This window comes from Rhinopithecus bieti, unplaced genomic scaffold, assembly GCF_001698545.2.
Source record: "Rhinopithecus bieti isolate Rb0 unplaced genomic scaffold, ASM169854v2 scaffold_33891, whole genome shotgun sequence".
In the NCBI taxonomy this organism is placed as follows: Eukaryota; Metazoa; Chordata; class Mammalia; order Primates; family Cercopithecidae; genus Rhinopithecus; species Rhinopithecus bieti.
Window position 1 is genome coordinate 706,764 of NW_016814426.1, and position 7,141 is coordinate 713,904.

Sequence of the window (7,141 nt, forward strand, 5' to 3'; positions counted from 1 at the left end):
AACATGAAAGACACAGGAGTCTGGGGGTGCACGAGGTTTGGAAGAGGACAGTGGTGGGGTGGGTAATATTCCACTAATAACGTGAATAAGATGAGCAGCACAAAACTAACAACACAAGAAAATAAGAAAAAGAACAACTGTAAGAGTTTCACAGGTACCAGTAGGCAGAAGCTGAAGGTGGGGTCAAGAAGAGAAGAATGGCGTGGAAGGAAGCAAAGTCGATGAAGCAGGGAGGGATGCAGTCACACCTGAGAAAGCTGCAGATCCCTGGGCTGAGCTGTCAGTCATCAGCAAGGCTCCCCGCCCTCAGGCTCTCCTGCTTCTTCCAAGAAACTTCCTGCTCCGTCTGGACTCTGCCTCCATGGCCCTCTCAGGGGGCAGTTGGTTCTCCCAGACCACTTCATCAGTAAGGCCCTGGAGCTGGGGGAGTTTTCTACTGGCTTCTTTGATTCACTTGCAGATCAGTTTCCCACCGCCCTAGAGTGATGTCATGAGACCATTGTAGGTTCTAATGTTTTCATGCAATGCATGTAGAAAAATGACCCTCACGGGTTATTACATTGGCATAAATGCTTTATTATTATTTAAAATAGTTGTAAAGAATGTTAATTCTGACATGGCATGGTTATTGGCAAATACATAAAATATTTCTCATGTCTGTCATAACTGAACTTTGTGAAATATATATTTTTTCATTTTTCTAACATTTTTATTAACCTAAGAAGTCAAACTGTGATCATTACAAATACAATCTGCATCACAATGATAAAGATGTTAGAATCTTTTGTTCATTCTGTATTCAAAATCCAAAGTGTTTTTCATAGTTACAACACATCTCAATTGGAAAGTTCATTTTGATGAGATATTCTTGATGCCCATGTAGATTTCCTAAGAGTTACAGTCCCAAGATGACTTGAACACCAACTAATTTTCCAAACACACCATCAATTGTTCCAACAACTGAATCACTTTTTGGAAGTGAATTTACAGAGGAAAATCCCATCCCATTGCTGAGTTGCATCTAATTGTAAGAACGGGTCGCAGTTTGTCTTTCTATTCACCACTGCATGTTTTTAAAGTCCCTTGTAACTTTGGCGATGGTGAAGACAGGTGCTAGAAACTGTCACCCTTAGCTCTTGTCAACATGAGTTCTCATTTCTCCAGACCAACTATCTTAGGGTGGGAAAGCCAGTTCCAGTGGTTTGCATTGATAATGAAACAATCAAACTGTTCTCCCTGTGGGTTGTGACATTTTGATTCCAACCAGCACTCTCGGGTGTTCCAACTGCTTCACGTTTTCTACAGCCCTTAGGATGGTCAGCCATTGTCACTGTGGTTTCTCTAATGGCTTCGTGGTTGTATTCCAAGGTGTATTTGATGTGCATTTCTGCAGGGAGAGTGATGGTCAACACCTTTTGAAGTGTCTCCTTAGATCCCCTTTGGGAAAGTGTCCATTTAAATCTTTTGCAGATTTTTCTTCTTTCAAAAAAACTTTTATTTTAGGTTCAGGGGTACATGTGCAGGTTTGTTGTATAGGTAAATTGCGTGTCACGGGGGTGTTGCACGCAGATTATTTCATCACCCGGGTAATAAGCAAAGTATTCCATCGGTAGTTTTTGATGCTCTCCCTCCTCCTACCCTCCACAGTCAAGTAGGCCCCAGTGTCTGTTGTTCCCTTCTTTGTGTCCATGTGTTCTCAATGTTTAGCTGCCACTTCTAAGTGAGAACATGCAATATTTGTTATTCTGTTCCTGCAGGTTTACTTTGGATAATGGCCCTCAGCTCCATTTATGTTGCTGTAAAGGACATGATCTCATTCCTTTTTGGGGACTGTGTAGTATTCCATGGTGTATATGTACCACATTTCTTTATCCAGTCTACCATTGATGTGTATATAGGTTGATTCCATGTCTTCGTTATTGTGAATAGATGCATGCAGGTGTCTTTATGGTAGAATGATTTCTGTTCCTTTGGGTATACACCCAATAATGGGATTGCTGGGTCAAATGGTAATTCTATTTTGAGTACTTTGAAAAATTGCCACACCGCTTTCCACAGTGGCTGAACTGATTTTACATTTCCACCAGCAGTATATAAACTTTCCCTTTTCTCTGCAACCTCGCCAGCATCTGTTATTTTCTGACTTTATAATAACAGCCATTCTGACTGGTGTGAAATGGTATCTTACTGTAGTTTTGCTTTGCATTTCTCTAATGATTAGCCATGTTGAGCATTTTCTCATATGCTTCTTAGCCACATATATGAATTCTTTTGAAAAGTGTCTGTCTATAGCCTTTGCATACTTTTTTTTTTTTTTTTTTTCGCTTGTTCATTTGTTTAAATTCCCTATAGGTTCTGGATAGTAGACCTTTGTCAGATGCATAGTTTGTAAAAATTTTCTCCCGTTCTGTAGGTTGTCTGTTTACTCTGTTGGCAGTTTATTTTGCTATGCACTAGCTCTTAGTTTAGTTAGACTCATTTGTCAAGTTTGTTTTTGTTGCAATTGCTTTTGCATCTCCATCATTAAATCTTTGTCAGGGCCTATGTCCACAATGGTATCTCCAAGGTTATCTTTCAGGGTTTTTATACCATACCGTTGGGTCTTGCCACTCTGTGCCTTTTACTTGGAGAATTTACCCTGTTTACATTCAAGGTTAATATTGATATGTGCAGATCTGATCCAGTTATCATGTTGTTAGTTGATTATTGTGCAAACTTGGTTGTGTGGTTGCTTTTTAGTATCAATGGTCTGCGTACCTGAGTGTGTTTTGTGGTGGCTGGTAACAGTCTTTCCTTTCCATATTTATCACCCTCTTGAGGACCTCTTGTAAGGCAGGTCTGTTGGTAATGCACTCCCTTAGCATTTGTCTGAAAAGGCTCTTACGTCTCCTTCACTTATGAAGTTTAGTTTGGCTGGATGTGAAGTGCTCGGTTGGAATTTTTTTCTAAGAATGCTAAATACGGAACCCTCCCGATATCTTTTGGCACGTAGCGTTTCTGTTGAAAGGTCTACCGTTACCCTGATGGGGTTCCCCTTGTAGGTGATCTGCCCCTTCACTCTGACTTTAACACTCTTCATATATGAATATTTCAGTTCGCGCTGCTGGCGCGAGCACACACAGAAATGCGACAGCCCCACTTCTGCCAGAACCCTGCCACAGCCAGCACACATGCAGCCACCCATGCTGCCATCCCAAGACACGTAGTCATCAGAGTCTCCAAGGTCAAAGTAAAGAAAGTGTCATATCAATTGTTTTACTAATTGAAAACACACTTCCATCTTGTATCTTGATAAAAGGTTGACCTAATATGTTTTAAAGTGGAAAATAATTATTGATCTCTATATTTTCTGCAGCTATATGTGTGTGTGTATTTGTGTGTGTATGTGTGTGTGTATATGTGTTTGTCTTTGTATACGTGTGTGTTTGTGTGTTTTTGTATGTGTGTGCATGTCTGTTTCTGTATATATGTTGTGTAAATATGTGTGTGTGTGTATATGTTTGTGTGTGTGTATGTGTCTTTGTTTACCTGTGTGTGTGTTTGTATGTATATATCTTTCTGCAGGAAGGGGCTCATGTGGCAAATGTGGCCAGGGCCCAGGGAAGTCTTAATGCAGCCCTGGATGTGCTCACGCTTGAGGGGTCCTGGCATCCGCCTTGACCATGGCAGTGACTGACTCTGCCCCACCCAGGCTGGGTGTGAGGTGTGTCCACCCCTTTGCCAGCTGCTGCAGGAGGATGAAGGGATGGCAGGAACTGCTATGTGTGGAGCCCTTAGAGCCAGACCTCTCATGGCTGCACTGTGTCCCATCTACAGTGAGGAGACCAAGTCCTTGCAGATGTCAGGCGACTTTCCAGGGCCTTGTAGGTGCTGAGCACTGGGCTAGCACTGAATCTTGGTGGCCTCACTCTGAAGGTAAGGCAGAACCACAGCCCCTCCCCAGGCTGTCCAGGGCTCCTGTCGCCATGATTGGTGGACTCAGGGGGCACTTCACTCATATTCAGAAAAAGCCAGGAGGGACAGCTGGGGAAGCTCAGGTTTGGAGTGCAGCCCTGAGCTGACTCCTGCTCAGTGCGCTCCTGTCCTTTGTGTCCCGGGAAATCCTCGCCCTGCTCTGGAGGGTGGCAGTCGTGACAACTCCTGCTTCAGGGGCTGTGGTGAGGATGGAGGCGCAGCTGTGCACAGAAGCATTCATCCCTCCTCCTCCTTTGCCCTCTGCTCAGAGGCCGCCTCAGAGACAGTCTCTGCCTGTCTGAAGCTGTGCCCTGGGCTTCACAACCCCGTGTTTACGCCCTGCTGGGCCCTGTCTGGGTTCAGTGAAGCCTGGTTGTCTCTCTCCTTTGCGTGCTTGTTGTCATTCTCCCCATGACCCTGGGAGCTCCCTGAGGGCAGGCGGCTCCGTCTCTTCACTCTCCCCGCAGGGCCCCGAACATAGCAAGGCGATACCTGCATTTTTCTGTCTCCTCTCCCATTTCCATCACACTGATCTCTGCTGCTCTTCAACTTGCCAAGCACGTTCCCACCTTGGGGCCCCGGCCTCAGCTGTGTCTCCTGGACTGCTCTTTTGCCATGTTCTAGCAGGTCCCGGGTCTCTGCACTTGTGACCTCTTCTCCTGCTTTCCTGTACTCCACTGCAGCAGCCACTAGGGCATGTCGAACGCTTGCTCATCAGCCACCGCTTCTGGAGGAAGGCCAGCTCACTAAGGGCAGGGGCAAGGCCGGTCACTTCTGCCAGCTCGCCAAGGGCAGGGGCAAGGCCAGTCACTTCTGCCAGTTTGCCAAGGGCAGGGGCAAGGCCGGTCACTTCTGCCAGCTCGCCAAGGGCAGGGGCAAGGCCAGTCACTTCTGCCAGCTTCCTAAGGGCAGGGGCAAGGCCGGTCACTTCTGCCAGTTTCCTAAGGGCAGGGGCAAGGTTGATCACTTCTGCCAGCTCGCTAAGGGCAGGGGCAAGGCCGGTCACTTCTGCCAGCTTCCTAAGGGCAGGGGCAAGGCCGGTCACTTCTGCCAGCTCACTAAGGGCAGGGGTGAGGCCGATCACTTCTGCAAAGGCAGCACCTGGCACAGCTGGCAGGATGAGGGGCACAATGAAACTCATTACAGAACTGGTGAATATGTGAAAACTCAATGACCCAGAATCAAATGCAATGGAGTTCTCAAAGAAATGTTTTTGGGATATCTTGCCTTTTAGACAAAAGAGATAGAAAGTAGGGTTGGAAGTGGGGGCACCCTTTAGGGCGGGGCAGGGGCGGGCAAAAGTGAATTTAGCTACATTTGGGGCCCCCTCTCCACTTTCCAGGAGGCCTCTGGTCCTAATCCCAGACTCCCCGGCAGGATGTGATAAAGATCTCAGCTCCCAGCAGAGACCCTCATCCTTTGTCCTGACCCACGGGGACAGACACAGTAATCCAGACTTTTCGGTATTTTTTGAAATATAAAGTTCTTTTCCTCTAGGGCTTTCTAATGAGCTCTGAGTTAATGAGAACATGCAACCACCCAGAACGCTTGGGGCATTCTGGCTCACCCAGGGCTCACTAGTGATGACCTCTTACCTGTGTGTAAGATACGTTTGCCAAATGCCCCCACAAGGGCCAATGACGACTGGGGTTGGCCTTCACAGAGCCCACGCCCAGTGGACAGCCAGGTGACAGGCATTCATCGACTTCAGGGGGTGACCTATAGGGGCTGAGGGGACTCTGTTGGGGGGTTCAGGTTGCTGGGGGAGGTGACAAAGGCTGCAGCTATGGAAGAAGTTTGCTGGGCAAGGCTTCATCTTCCAGGAGTTTCCACGAGGATCCTAATAGCCAAAGGCTTCATGTGAAATACTTTCAGGCACAAAATTGTGGCATAAAAACCAACTCCTGTAGAAAGGAGTGAATGTGGGGAACAAGCAGGATGCTGATGATAGGATGTAAAGAGGGCTCCTGTCACCCAGGGATGCAGGAAGTCCTGACGCCTGGAGGACAGAGCTTCCCGCACTTGCTGGGAGACTGGGGGACCCTCCTGGATGATGTGGCATCTTAGTCAGGTCTCAACTCGTAAGGAGCAGCTCACCTTGGAGTGACGGAAAGGAGCATTAGACAGAAGGATCAGAAGGCAGAGAAGTGTAACAGGACCCACGCTTTCAGGGAACAGCATTCAAAATAGGTGAGCAGTTGTGGGAGACGAGGCTGATGCATCCGCCAGGGCATGGGTCCAGATAAAAGTGAGCAGGGTGAGAAGATATGATCCATGAGGCATTACATCTAAAAGTCATTTAACCTTTAGATCTAAAAGTTAAATGGACGTTTTAATCTAAAAGTTAAATGGAAGGTCCATTTAACTTTTAGATGGACCTGATCCGTTTAAGTTTCACATGGACCCATGGATCATATCTTCTCACCCTGCTCACTTTCCACTGGCAGAAATTCCCTGCTTAAAGACAAAAATATCTGGGGGCACCCCCAAGATGGCCAAACAGGAACAGCTCCAGCTTCCAGCTCCCAGCGTGAGCAACACAGAAGACGGGTGATTTCTGCATTTTCAACTGAGGTACCAGGTTCATCTCACTGGGCGTGTCGAACAGTTGGCGCTGGTCCACGGGTGCAGCCCGACCAGTGAGAGCTGAAGCAGGGCAAGGCATTGTCTCACCTGGGAAGCACAAGGGGGAAGGGAATTCCTTTTCCTAGCCAAAGGAAATTGAGACACACAACACCTGGAAAATCGGGTAACTCCCACCCTAATACTGTGCTTTACCAAGGGTCTTAGCAAATGGCACACCAGGAGATTATATCCCACACCTGGCCCAGAGGGTCCCACACCCACGGAGCCTCCCTCATTGCTAGCACAGCAGTCTGAGATCTAACTGCAAGGTGGCAGTGAGGATGGGGGAGGTGTGCCTGCCATTGCTGAGGCTTAAGTAGGTAAGGAAAATTAAGGTAGAGGGAAATTTATAGCACTAAATGCCCACAAGAGAAAGCAGGAAAGATCTAAAATTGACACTCTAACATCACAATTAAAAGAACTAGAGAAGGCCGGGCGCGGTGGCTCAAGCCTGTAATCCCAGCACTTTGGGAGGCCGAGACGGGCGGATCACGAGGTCAGGAGATCGAGACCATCCTGGCTAACACGGTGAAACCCCGTCTCTACTAAAAATACAAAAACT